Source organism: Petaurus breviceps, unplaced genomic scaffold (genome assembly GCF_028583685.1).
Source record: "Petaurus breviceps papuanus isolate PSGF00001 unplaced genomic scaffold, PetGlider_PUasm1.0 118, whole genome shotgun sequence".
Classification (NCBI taxonomy): domain Eukaryota; kingdom Metazoa; phylum Chordata; class Mammalia; order Diprotodontia; family Petauridae; genus Petaurus; species Petaurus breviceps.
In genome coordinates, this window is record NW_027185616.1 from 24,006,282 (window position 1) to 24,021,072 (window position 14,791).

Below are 14,791 nucleotides of genomic sequence, written 5' to 3' on the forward strand. Positions count from 1 at the left end.
CAAGAAGTAGGAGGCATGCTTCATTGTTTTCTAGAGGCCTGAAAGATCAATGAATCAATCAGAGATATCATGGTCCTCTGACTTCTGTTCACTTCGCTATGCAATTGGCTCATACATGCCTCCTAAGGTTTCTTTGAATCTGTCATCTCTTCCATTATTTTTTGTGATAGAATAATATTCCATGCCATTCATATACCATAATTTGTTAATTCCCCAGTTAATGGGCGCCCACTCTGTTTCCATTTCTTTGCTATACAAAAAGTGCTGCTGTAACTACTTTTGCACATACACACCTTTGCCCATGTTTTTGATCTGTTTGAAGTATACACCTGTCAATGGTATTGTGGTTTTGATGGGTTAAAGGGAAATCATTGTTTAGTGACCTTTTGTGTATAGTTCAAATTGTGTATATATCAAATTTCTTTTCAAAGTATATGGAGCGTTTCACAACTCCACCAAAAGGGTGGTTAGTATCTCTTTGTTCCCAGGGTTGCTCCAACAATGAGCATTTTCTTGCTTTGTCTTCTCTCCTCAGTTCTTTCCCAGGTCAGCACCGCAGCACTGGCTATACTCTTCTCCCTTCCTCATCCTGACTCTTCAGTGAACTAGTTCAGGATGAAATAATGTCCACAATATGCTATTTAACCTAAATTGCAAATGTCAGTTATTATTATTCTAACCCCTTTCCTGGACTATTGCAAGAACCTCCTAACAAGTGTTTCTGCCTCCGCTCTCTTCAATCTATTCTTCACATTGTTGCAAACATAATCTTTCTTATGCATAGATCTGATCATATTTCTCTGTTTAGAAACATTTAGTGACTTCCCAATGCCTACAAGGTAAAGTTCAAACTCAAGCGTGTGGCATTCATTCAATGAATGTGTTCAGCTCAATTCAGTTAATAAAGTGATGCCAGCCTACTTTTCTAGACTAATTATTCCTATCTAAGCACTCCATGTCCTAGTCAAACTGGTCTGATCTGTGTGCTCTGTTGAATTCTGATTCATCTTTGAAAGTCCATATCAAATGCTACTTCTCCCATGAAACCTTGATCTTTCTGGCAAATAATAAATTTCCCCTGTGGGTTCTGCCCTTTAGGAACCCAATGATTTTCTCTTTATCTCCTGCCACATATGCAACTAGGGAAGGATCAAAAACCTTATTTACACGAAAGGTTTTTTCTTGTAATTTGAGGTGCTAGTGAGCTGGCAGTTAGGTTCAGTGGTGATAATGAGGCATCTAAAATATGTGCTAGGGTCTTCCCACCACTGTATTTTTGCTGTTATTCTTGGAAATATAAGCCAGGGACTAACTGTCAGTGTCAGATTATTGATGAAGTTACTTCCACTGAAGGAATATATTTTGTATGTAAATTATTTCTTCTAGAATCAGGACCCTGCCTGAGCACAGGTAGGGAAACTAAGGCTCCCTCCAGACTTCTTGCCCCCTTCATTTCCTTTCTTTATTGAACATAGGTTAGACCTCATTCCCATTTTCCCTAATCTTAATTCAAGTATTTGATGATTATGCCTGGGAAAGGAGGAAGGCTAGTCATGGTAGTGAGAACAGACAAGAGATGGATTTTCAAAGAGTTCAAAGGGCCGTAAAAATACGTAGAGGAAAAGTTTCCAGTGCTTTCACTAGATTCTCTATGGAGGCTTTACTGATGGTAAATCTCTAGCAAAAATTATAGGGAATGAGAGGGTGTAGAATAGTGGTTATCTGTATCTATGGAAGACATTCCTATACTTATGAAACTATGTATCCCAAGTATGAAAGTGTATTTAATGACATTTTCTTGTCCTTAACTCTCCCTCTCTCTCCCTGCCATCTGACATCATAGAATGCATCCTACTGTCTCCTGCAGTGTCTTTTCATCAAGAAATATGTCATCAAAATGGCTCCCTGTTAACTTTAGTCCCACTAGAGAAGAGACTTGTTGCCTTTGGAGGCAGGTGAAGAAATTTCACATCTCCTCTTGAAACAAAATCTGAAATATTATCTTATCTAGAAAACAAGGTTGGGGGAAAATAGATCCATGTTCCACCTGCCTCAGAGTTATTTGGAGTTATTAGTAGAATTTCTCCAATGCCCCCCCATTTCCTTGTTTAATGGTTCATTTTGGGCTTACCTGCTTCCAGGCAGAATAGAGTAATGATCACAGCAGAAATTATCTTTCCCATCCTTGTCTCTGAAACCTAAGACAGAAAAAAATAAAAGAAACCAAATATGACAAGTAAGATTCCATCCTGTAGAAAAGTCAAAATGAAGTCATTTTGGCAGTTTGTCTTCAAGTGGAAACAATAGGTCACATTGTACATTTCAGCTTCGTCATCCATGAAGGAAGTTTTTTTTTTTCCAGACAGAAAACCCATGTAAAATTAATTAACTGAAGAAAAAAAGTTAGGCCTCCTTGTTAAAAAAAAGCTACCTTTAAGTTGAAATTTGTTGAACACTTGCGGAGTTATTTAATTGCAAAAAAAGGAATTAGCAAGGAGCTTCCTAAAGAACCTATTTCAGTTACTCCTGGCCTCGCTTGTCTCTGCAGCAAGCTTAAAAGCCTAGGTTTCTTTAAAATGAAGATTAGTGAAACCTCTGTTATGATAAAGTCTGTTAAAAAATGGAAGAATTGGCAAGGTCAGTCTCTGGGCTGTTGAATTCCAAACCGTTTTTTTTTTTTTAACACTGAAATTCCACCTGAACCAACTGAAAGGGAACTCAATACTAACAGCAAATATCTGTATATAGCATTTTAAAAGTTTGTAACAAGCACAATTTTGCAAGTAACTTCATTTTTTATAATGAAATTTTACCTGTACATACCCCATCTGCCAGAGGCATATTGTACTTTTAAAATGTAATAGTTATATCTTTAACTAATAATTAAATATAATACATCAAGAAGCTATGGTTCTGATGGTGTCGAAATTCCCTCCAACCATGCAAATCACACCCTGCCTGTCACTTACAGTCTTAAAAGGTTTCCTTGAAACTCAAATGGATTAAGTGATTTCATCTTAGGAGGGTTATAGGATAGGATTTGGAGCTAGATGTTTACATTGTAATCAACCTACCCACCTCATTTTACAGATGAAAACTGAGGCAAAGAGAGATTAAGTAAATCACCCAGAGTCACACAGCATAAATGTGAGAGGTGAGATTTGAATCCAGGTTTTCCTGTCTTCATTTTGGTCTGCCCCTCCCCCCAACTATTATCCCACGCCCCATGCAAATATTATATAATCAGTCTGTAACATAAAGTGTGACCTGAGGTTTAGAGAAGTCAATTGACTTCTCCATGGCCATACAAATAGTAAATATTAGAGGCAAGATTTGAACCCAGGTCTTTCTAATCCTAAATCCAGCACTCTAGCCATGCACACACTCTTTGAAGTGGATATAATCTATCAAATAGAATGTTGTATGAATGAACCAGCTGGAGGGACTACAAAGCCATTGTCAAAACCTAGTCAGGTGTCAATGTTATTTAAAAAATACTGACTTGTTCCCCAATTGATATATGGTTAAAGGATATGAATAAGCAATTTTCAGATTAAAGCTATCTATAGTCATCTGAAAAAATGCTCTAAATCACTATTGATTAGAGAGATGCAAATCAAAACAGCTCTGAGGTACCACATCATGCCTATCAGATTGACTAACATGACAAAACAGGAAAATGATAAATGTTGGAGATGTGGAAAAGTTGGAACACTAATTCATTGTTGGTGGAGGTGTGAGCTGATCCAGCCATTCTGGAGAGCAATTTGGAACTATGCCCAAAGGGCCATAAAAATGTGCACACCCTTTGACCCAGTAATACCACTTCTAGGGTGTATCCCCAAAACGTCATAAAAATGGGAAAAGGTCCCATGTATACAAAAAATATTTATAGCAGCTTTTTTGTGGTGGCCAAGACCTGGAAACTGAGGGAATGCCCATCAATTGTAGAATGACTGAAAAAGTTGTGGTATTTGAATGTAATGGAATACTGTTATGCTATAAGAAATGATGAACAGGAGGACTTCAGAAAATCCTGGAAATACTTATATGAACTGATGCTGAGTGAAGTCAGCCAAACCAGCAGAACATTGTTCACAGAAACATCCACAGTGTGCAATGACTGATTTTGATAGACTTAGTCCTTCTCAGCAATGCAAGGACCTAAAACAATTCCAAAGGACTCATGATGGAAAATGCCATCCACATCCAGAAAAAGAACTATGGAGTCAGAGTACAGAGTGAATGAAACAAGCTATTTTCTTTTTTGTTTTATTTTGTTTTGCTTTTTTTTCTCAAGATATCTACCATTTATTATAATTCTTCTATGCAATATGACTAATGTGAAAATGTGTTTAATATGAATGTATGGATAGAGCCCATATCAGACTGCATGGCATCTTTGGGGAAGGAGTGGGGAGGGACAGGGAGAAAATTTAAAACTTATGGAAGTGAATGTTGAAAACTAAAAATAAATAAGTTGAAAAAATACTGACTTGCACAGCTATTTTAACCACATAGTTCTAACAATAGGTTTCCTATAATAAAAATAGTAATAATTGACATTTGTATGTCAATTTAAGTTTGCAAAGTACTTTATAGACACTGCCTCATTGAATCCTCATAACAATCCTCTAAGGCAGTTCATAAAGATATTATTATCCCCACTTTACATATAAGAAAATTGAGGTTTAGAGGATTTAATTGACTAACTCTATGGCTAAGCAGTAAATATCAGGGACAGGATTTTTGATTCTGAGACCAGCCCTTAGAAGCTATACTTTGCTCTCTCTTTATAAACACATAAAACAATTAGTTTTTGCCTTTTACAGTAAAAGTTCACTTTATACCATATGCCAAAGTTCAGTCTTTACCACAAAGTAATATGACTCAGTCTATGGGACATTTTAAAACTCTTAGGGCCATTTTAAGCTATGACATGAAGACTTTTGGAATACCTTGTACTTATTACAAAGTTTTTATTTTTCTTTGTTTTCTTTCTCAATGGATGTTGGGGGTGGGAGAGAGAGAAAATAAATATTTGTTAATTGAAAAAATCTAAAGGAAGAGGGAGAAGCAAAATAATGTGATAAAATCTGTCAAAATATATCTTTTCAGATGTATATTGTCCACTCTGAATCAGCTTCTCTGGGAGGCTCCAAACTGATTTGATACCACCATAGCTCAGATAGACAATTTTTGACATTCTTCTTTTGAAAAATTGTCTTTGGAACTTGCAAAACATTCAGCAAATGCATTATGTTCTTGGCAACCATCCTCTCTTTCCACGATACTGCTTTCAGGGTTTTAAAACAGAGTTTCCTCTGTGTTCCTATGCCTGCATAATTCAGTTACTGGCGCCTGCATAAGATAATTAACCAGGTCATTGAAAATTAGTTTATATTTTTTGTCACAGTTATCTCCCCCTGTCCACTTCCCTTTCCAATTCTCTCCCTTCCCTTGCACCATATAACAACTAAAGGTATGGAAAAGTGAACTTCTTAAAACTGAGGATTTTACCTTCAACTCCATGAAGTCTAGGCTCATTTGAATGGTGACTCCACCTTACCCTTTGTCCTTTGATCTCCTTGCTCAATGCCAGAAATATCTGCTCTAGGAATCTAGTAGAATAGGCAACCCTAGGCAAGACCCCCACTCCTTTCTGAAAGAAGCAATGTTTCTTTTTGAAGTCGCTGTGTTAACCTGATGACCCAGCTGATCATGTTTGAAATACAAAGTGCTGGAGATGAATACATTTAAAATAACAACAACAACCTTAGAAGACTAGAAATACATAGAATTACAAGATACTCTTTTTGACCTTTAAAATTTATTTTTTTTCAACATTCACTTTCACAAGATTTTGAGTTCCAAATTTCCCGCCCATCTCTCCCCTTTCCCCACCCCAAGACAGCATGCATTCCAATTACCCCTTCCCCCAATCTGCCCTCTCTTCTATCACCACCCCCCTTTCTCTTAGCCCCTTCCCCTTCTATTTTCCAGTAGGGCAAGATAGATTTCTATACCTGTCACCTGTATATCTTATTTCCCAGTTACATGTAAAAACGGTTTTTAAAATTCATTTTCAAAACTTTGATTTCCAAATTCTTTCTCTTCCTTCCTCCTCACCCACCTTCATTGAGGAGGCAAGCAATTCAGTGTAGGTTATACATGTGTAGTCATGCAAAATGCTTCAATAATACTCATGTTGTGAAAGACTGTAACTGTCTTTCCCTCTATCTTATCCCCTCCCTATTTATTCCATTCTCTCTTTTGACCTTGTCCCTCCTTAAAAATATTTGCTTCTGATTACCGCCTCCCCCAATCTGCCCTACCTTCTATTGTTCCCCCCTTCTCTTGCTACTTTCCTATAAGTAAGCTAGATTTCCATTCTCAATTCAATTGAGTGTGTATGTTATTCCCTCCTTACTCCAGATTCTATGAGAATAAGGTTCACTCATTCTTTCTCACCTTCCCCCTCTTCCCCTCCACTGCAAAAACGTTTTTTTGGCCTGTTATATGTGAGATAATTTACCCAAATCTACCTCTCTTTTTCTCCCTCTCCCAGTATATTCCTCTCACCCCTTAATTTTATTTTATAGATATTATCCCTTCATATTTAACTCACCCTGTGCCCTGTCCATAAGTGTATGGTGTGTGTGTGTGTGTGTGTGTGTATAATATGTATGTATGTATGTGAGTGTGTATGCATGTATATATGTGTGTATATATATATATAATATGTATGTATGTATGTGAGTGTGTATGCATGTCTATATATGTATATATGGATGTATGTGCATATGTGTGTGTATTCCCTACAACTACCCTAATATTAAGAAAGGTCTCATGAGTTACAAATATCTTTCTATGTAAGGATATATATATATATAGTTCTGCTTTAGTAAGTCCCTTCTGATTTCTCTTTCCTGTTTACCTTTTCATGCTTATCTTGAGTCTTGTATTTGAAAGTCAAATTTTCTATTCAGCTTTGGTCTTTTCATCAAGAATGCTTGAAAATCCTCTATGTCACTGAATATCCATTTTTTCCCCTGAAGGATTGTAATGGGAATGTAAATTTTAAAGATCTTCCCTGCTGTGATAGTAATGGCAATTAAAGATTCCCCTGTATTGGCTTGGTTTTCAAATTGATTGTGTTAAAACCCAGAGCTTGTTAATCCCACCTGTGGGATGGACTTGATGTGAAAAGAAAGTCCTGAACTGGGAGGAGCTGGTGACATACATTTGGAGAGACAAGAGAGAGGCAGGAGAACTTTTTTTTTGGAAGCAGCACCTCGTGGAGAGAGAGAGACTAAGAGAATTGCTGGTGGCCGCTTTGAATTGCCCTGGACTTTTGAGACCTGCCCCTCTGAGCTGCCAAGGACTGAGGAGACATGGCTGTTTTGCTGGTACTTTGTCTGTCTGTTTTGATGTTGTTTTGCCAGATTTGTCCACTGGTGAAAGATAGTCCTTTTGTTGAAGAAGTCCTGGAACCTGGCTGTTCACTAAGAAGCCCTGAGACTGTCCTGCAGACAGAGAGTGAATACTGTCCACTGGTGAAGGACAGTGCTGTTGTTGCAGGGGTCTGGAGACTGTCCTGCAGACAGAATGAATACTGTCCACTGGTGAAGGACAATGCTGTTGTTGCAGGGGTCTGGGAGCCTTTCTGTTGGTTCAGAAGCCCTGAAGAAGGATTTTCTTGTTGTATGTTTACAGAAATCCTGGGAGAGGGCTTTGCTAATGTGTTCAGGGGTTCTAGGACTCTTCTACAGACAGAGGATGAATTCATGAAGGGACTGGCAATGTATCTTATGGCCTTGCTAAGCCTTGTCTCCCCAGGAACTAAGATTGCTGAGAACTTGCCTCCTGTCAAGATGAAGAAAAGACCTCCATTTGGGTATTAAGTGCTGTGTTTAAACTTGATGTAACTCTGGGGTAGATTCAATTGTGATCCAGGGGTGGGGAACTTTTGACCTTATGTTTGGAAACTAATCTCCATTTGAGAAGAGGGACTTTTGTGGTGGACTAAATTAAGGTATAGCCTAGGGGTGGAGAAGTATTTAGAACAGAGACTTTGTAATTGATTGAATGATTGGAAGGTCCTGGGGTGGGGTAGTACTTGGAGATTATTTAATCATGCTTAGTAAATGCTGTATTTGGAATGATGTCATGTTTTGATCTTCTCTGTTCTTGGTTTGTCACTGAATAAAATGGAGAGCACCTATGCTGGTATTCTGAACCTTGGGAAGTTGCCTTTCCTTGGCGTTACATTACACCTGCCCCTAGGCTAAAGTGCACCTGAAGCCTGGGGTGGGAGGCTTGTTTTTCAGTAGATACTTCTTGATTGGCCAGTGAGTCAATAAGGTTATTACATTCTCTGAGCCAGGAGAAGGCTATATAAGCCCTGATGCGTAGCTTTATTTTGGAGCTCACTTTGAGAAGTGTTCTGTGATTTGATCAGATGAAACTCTGGAAAGCCGTTGTTCAGAGTCCCCCGGCTTTGAAACCCAGATGTTGTTTGGTATAGATGTAATGGTTGGACAGTTTGGAAATCTGTCTACTTGATCTGTTTTTGTCTTGATAATTCTGTCTGTATACTTTGAAGTTCGGGGTGCTGACCTTTTTCCCCTGAACTAGGTAAATGATACATATTTGACTGATTAAAGTAAGCTTGTTAACCCATTTTGAATTGCTTTCCTTTATCAAAGCAGATCCAAGAACCTGTGGTGGTAGCAACCCTGAGGATGCTTGGGGTGCTTGCTGCTACAAGGATTTTACTCAGTTTTGCTGGATGGGTCATTCTTGGTTTTAATCCTAGCTTCTTTGAGCTCCAGAATATCATATTCCAAATGCTCTAATCCCTTAATGTAGAAGCTGCTAAATCTTGTGTTATCCTGATTGTGTTTCCATAATATTTTAATTATTTCTTTCTGACTGCTTGCAATATTTTCTCCTTGACCTGCAAACTTTGGAATTTGGCTATAATATTCCTAGGAGTTTTTCTTTTGGGATTTCTTTCAGGAGGTGATCCATGGTCTCTCAATTTCTATTTTACCCTCTGCTTCTAGAATATCAGAGCAGTTTTCCTTCATAATTTCTTGAAAGATACTGTCCAGGCTCTTTTTTTTTTATCATGGCTTTCAGGCAGTTCAATAATTTTTTAAAATTATCTCTCTGGATCTATTTTCCACTTCAGTTGTTTTTCCAATGAGATATTTCACATTGTCTACTGTTTTTTCATTCTTTTGGTTTTGTATTATAATGTCTTGATTTCTCACAGAGTCATTAGCTTCCATTTTGCTCCATTCTAATTTTTAAGGAATTATTTTCTTCAGTGAGTTTTTGGATCTCCTTTTCTATTCGGCCAATTCTGCTTTTAAAGGCATTCTTCTCTTCATTGACTTTTTGAACCTCTTTTGCCATTTGGGTTAGTCTATTTTTTGAAGTGTTATTTTCTTCAGTATTTTTTTTTGTCTCCTTTATCAAGCTGTTCACTTGTTTTTCATGATTTTCTTGCGTCATCCTCATTTCCCTTTCCAATTTTTCCTCCACATCTCTTACTTGATTCTCAAAATCTTTTTTGAACTCTTCCATGAAACTCTTCCATTGAGACCAATTCGTATTATTCTTGGAGGCTTTGGATGTAGGGTGTTTGACTTTATTGTCTTCTTCTGGTTGTATGTTTTTATCTTCTTTGTCACCAAAGAAAGATTCTATAATCTGAGGTTTTTTTTTTTTCCCACTGCTTACTCATATTGCCAGCCAATTACTTGACATTTAACTCATTATTAAGGTAGTCCTCTGCTTCCAGTGTGGAGGCTGAACTGTCCCAAGCTTCAGGGATTTTGTGCAGCTGTTTTCAGATAAGGTTCCAGGGATCTGTAAATTTTCAGTTCTTCCAAGGTTGTATGAAGAAAGGAGAAGTGTTTACTCTTCTTCTGGTCTGTGATCTGGTCTGTGAGTAACCACAAGCATTCTTTTCTGCCTTGTAACTGTGAGGAAGATTCCCTCTCCAACACCACCACAAGCTCCACCATGACAGCACTCCTCCTGACCCCAGGACTGCAACCCAGATCCAAGTATGGGCAAAGCAACAGAGTTCTGCCTCAGTACCAGAAAAGAGATCCCTGTAGTCACACTCTGATCAGCCCCACCAACTGTGGGCTAAGAGCTCTGGAAGTAGCCACTGCTGCTGCCGCCCCAGATTGGGGCTGGACCACTCTTCTCCCTCACCCAGGTCCAACAAACCTTTTCTTCTTACCTTCCAGGTTGTCTTGGGCTAGAAATTTGTTTCATTCTGTCGTCTTGTGGGTTCTGCTGCTGTAGGATTTGTTTAGAGTCATTTTTCACAGGTATTTGGAGGTGAGGGAGAGCTCAAGTGATTTCCTGCTTTTACTCTGCCATCTTGGCTCCACCCACAAGATAACTTTTTATTGAAATATGCATTGGGGGGCAGAGCCAAGGCCTTCCATGCAGCTCCCATTCCCACCTCCTCCAACACATGTAAAAAGTGGCTCTAAACAAGCTTTAGAGCTACAGAATCCACAAAGTGACAGAAATAAATCTCCCACTGCAGGAAGCCCAGCAAGCCAGCAGCAAGGGTCCATCACAGCACGCTGGAAGGCAAGGGCAGTCCTGCCTGAGCCATAGTTTTAGCCCCAAGGTAGCCCTGCTGAGCAGAGACTAGAGCAGATTTCACCAGAGTGAATCACCAATAGCTGTAGCAGTTTCCAGACTTCTCAATCCATAAATGCCAAAGACAAAGTAAAAGGTCAGTGTGGAACTTGGTTGGTCCAGGGGAGGATAGAAGAGTGCAGTCCGGCTGCTACCCCTAGAGCAAGAAGCAGAGGAGGCGTGGTGGCTGCAGCCACTTCTGCGCAGCTGGTTCCAAAGCTCCTGACCTGCAGATTGTAGGAGGACCAAGCTACCATTCAGAGTGTAACAGCTCTTGCTTTGACCTGCTTGGATCTGGATCGCAGTCTTGGGTGGTGGTCCTGGAGTGTGTAAACCAGTGAGCCAGAGCATGAAGGGGCTTTAGAGAGGCCACCCATGTGATAGCTCCAGCAGCTATAAAAACCCCAGTGATTTGGGACACAGCTCTCCGTTCTGGAAGCAGAGTTCTATTGTGGCAAAGAGCTCAAAAGTGAAATAATTGGCTTCCAAAATGAGCAAACAACGGAAGCACAAACAGACGATAGAATCCTTTTTGGGGGGCAAAAAGGATCAAGGCATGGAGTGGGAGGAAGACATCAAAGTCAGAACTCCTAAGTCAAAAGCCTCCAAGAAAAATATGAACTGGTTACAGGAGCTCAAGAAGAATATTGAAAATCAAGTAAGAGAAGTGGAGGAAAAATTGGGAAGAGAAATGAGAATGATGCAAGAAAATCATGAAAAGTGAGGCAACAGCCTGCTAAAGGAGACCCAAAAATACACTGAAGAAAATAACACCTTAAAAATAGACTAACTCAAATGGCAAACAAGGCCTAAAAAGCCAATGAGGAGGAAAAAAGCTAAATTTGTGAGATAGAAAAGGAATTTCAAAAAGCCACTGAAGAGAATAGCTCCTTCAAAATTATATTGGAGCAATTGGAAGCTAATGACTTCATAAGGAACCAAGATACTATAAAACACATCCAAACAAATGAAAAAATAGAAAACAATGTGAAATATCTCATTGGAAAAACCACTGACCTGGAAAATAGATCTAGGAGAGATAATTTAAAAATTATTGATCTACCTGAAAGCCATAGTCAAAAAAAGAGCCTAGACACCATCTTTCAAGAAATTATCAAGCAAAATTGCCCTGATATTCTACAACCAGAGGGAAAAATAGAAATTGAAAGAATTCACCAGTTGCCTTGAAAAACATCCCAAGGGGCGGCCAGGTGGCGCAGTGGGTAAGAGCACCAGCCCCAGCTTTGGGAGACCCGGGATCAGTTCCGGCCTTAGATACTTGGCACCCACACAAAAAATAACTGACCGTGTAACTTGAGCAAGTTACTTAACCTCCCCCCCCCAAAAAAAACCCATAAAAAAAAAAGAAAAGACCTAGGAATATTATAGCCAAATTTCAGAGTTCCCAGGTCAGGGAGAAAATACTGTAAGCAGTCAGGAAGAAACAGTTTGAGTACTGTGGAAACGCAATCAGTATAACAGAAGACCCAGCAGCTTTTCCATTAAGGGATTGAAGGGCTTGGAATACAATTCTGGAGGTCAAAGGAGCTAGAACAATTACCTACCCAGCAAAACTGAGCATAATGCTACAGGGAAAAATATGGTCATTTAATGAAATAGAGGACTTTCAAGCATTCTTGATGAAAAAACCTGAGCTGAACAGAAAATTTGACTTTCAAATACAAGAAGCAAGAGAAGCATGAGAAGGTAAACAGGGAAAAGAAATAATAAGGAACTTATCAAAATTGAACTACTTATATTCCTACATGGAAAAACAATAATTGTAACTCATAAGACTTTTCTCAGTATGAGGACAGCTGAAGGGAATATATACATACATATATATTTATATATATGTATGTATAAGAGGATATATGTGTATAATATAAATATATATGTGAGTGTGACCATTTGTATGTTCATGTATACATAGACAGAGGGCACAAGATGAGTTGAATATGAAAGGATGATATCTAAAAAATAAAATTAAGAGGTGAGAGAGGAATTTATTGGGAGAAGAAGAAAGTGAACGATAGATTTGGGTAAATTATCTCCTATAAAAGAGGCAAGAGAAAAGTGTTATAATGGAGGGGAAGAGCAGGAAGGTGAAAGGGAATGGGACAACCTGATTCTCATTGAATTTGGCCAAAGGAGGGAATAACATATACACTCAATTGGGTATCTTACCCTACAGCATAATAGGGGGTAGGGGATAAGAAGGGTGAGGTTAGAGGGAAGGACAAATTGGGGAAGAGGGTAGTTAGAGGCAAGCATTTTTGAAGGGGGATGTGGTCGAGGGAGAAGGTGGAGTGGGGGGGGGCAGGATGGGATGGAGGGAAGTGTAGTTGGTCTTTCTCAATATAACTGCTATGGAGGAGATTTGGGTAACCACACATGTACAATCTATATTGAATTGCTTGTCTTCCCAGTGGGGGTGGGTGAGGAGGGAAGAAGGGGGAAAAAATCTGGAACTCAGGGGCGGAGTCAAGATGGCAGAGTAGAAACAGGGCTTCCACAGGGCTCTAGCTCCCACTTCCAATTCATGTAAAAGGTGACTCTGAACCAACTTTGGAGCTACAGAACCCACAAAATAACAGAGAAGCTAATGTCCTGCTGAGGACAGCCTGGCAGGCCAGCAATAATTGGCCAGTGCAGCTTGTTGGAAGCCGGGCCCAGCCCTGCTCGAGCCAGAGGTTTTATCCTCAGGGCAGGCCGGACCGGTCACCTGCTGGAGGGACTTCAGATCATCAGCAGCTGTGGCGATTTCCAGAATTATCAACACATAGACACTAAGGACAAAGTTAGAGGTCAGTGCAATGTGGACTTTGGGATACAGTAATTTGGAAGTGCAGTTGGCCATTGCCCATGGGGCAAGAAGCGGCTGAGGCTGCAGCCACCACCACGTGGCTGCTTCAGAGCTCCTGGCCTGCAGATTATAAGGGGACCAAGCACCAGTCTGAGGGGTAATTGCTCTTGCTTTAACCTGCTTGGATCTGGATTGCAGTCTAGGGTGGAGGTTCTGGGGTGTGTGACCAGCTTGCCAGAGCATGTGGAGGCCTCAGAGAGGGCACCCATCTAATACCTCCAACAGCTGAGAAAACCCCAGTGTTTGGGACAAAGCTCCCCTGCCTGGTGGCAGAGTCCTACTGTGACAAAAAGTGCAAAAGTCAAGTAATTTAGTGGTAACATGAGCAGGCAAAGGAAGCAAAACAAACAGAGAAACACAACTTTACACTTCTTTTTTGGGGACAAAAAGGATCAAATCATGGAACAGGAGGAAGACAGTGAAATCAGAACTCCTGCACCAAAAGCTTCCAAGAAAAATATGAGCTGGTTACAGGCCATAGAGGATCTTAAGAAAGATTTTGAAAACCAAATAAGAGAAGTGGAGGAAAAATTGGGAAGAGAAATGAGAACAATGCAAGAAAATTATGAAATGAGAGTCAACAACCTGACTGAAGAAAATAATACCTTAAAAAATAGACTAACTCAAATGGCAAAAGAGGTTTAAAAAAGCCAGTGAGGAGAAGAATGCCTTAAAAAGCCGAATTTTCCAGATGGAAAAAGAATCTCAAAAGCTCACTGAGGAGAATCATTCCTTTAGAATTAGATTGGAGCAAATGGAAGCTAGTGACTTTATGAGAAATCAAGATACTATTAAACAGATCCAAAAAATGGAAGGCAATGTGAAATATCTCATTGGGAAAACCACTGACCTGGAAAGTAGATCCAGAAGAGATAATTTAAAACTTATTGGACCACCTGAAAGCCATTTTGGGGTGATGGGTAGGTGGAAAAACGAGGAGAAAATTTGTAACTCAAAATCTTGTGGAAATAAATGATGTAAACTAGAAGTTAATAAAGCATTTGATAAAAAAAAAAGAGCTGCCCTTTGGAAGAGGGAATAGACCTGTTATGTTTGATCCCAGTGGGCCTAGCTAGGAATAATGGCAGGGGTGTGCTGGAACCAGCTCACAACAGCTAGAATATTGTTAAATTCTCAGTGTGAGTATTTACACCTCAGAAATCAGCAGACACCACAAGGCAAGGCTTGATTTGTTGTTTTGTTGATTGTCTAGACTTAAGAAAGTATTAGAGAAAATGTTAATAGACATAA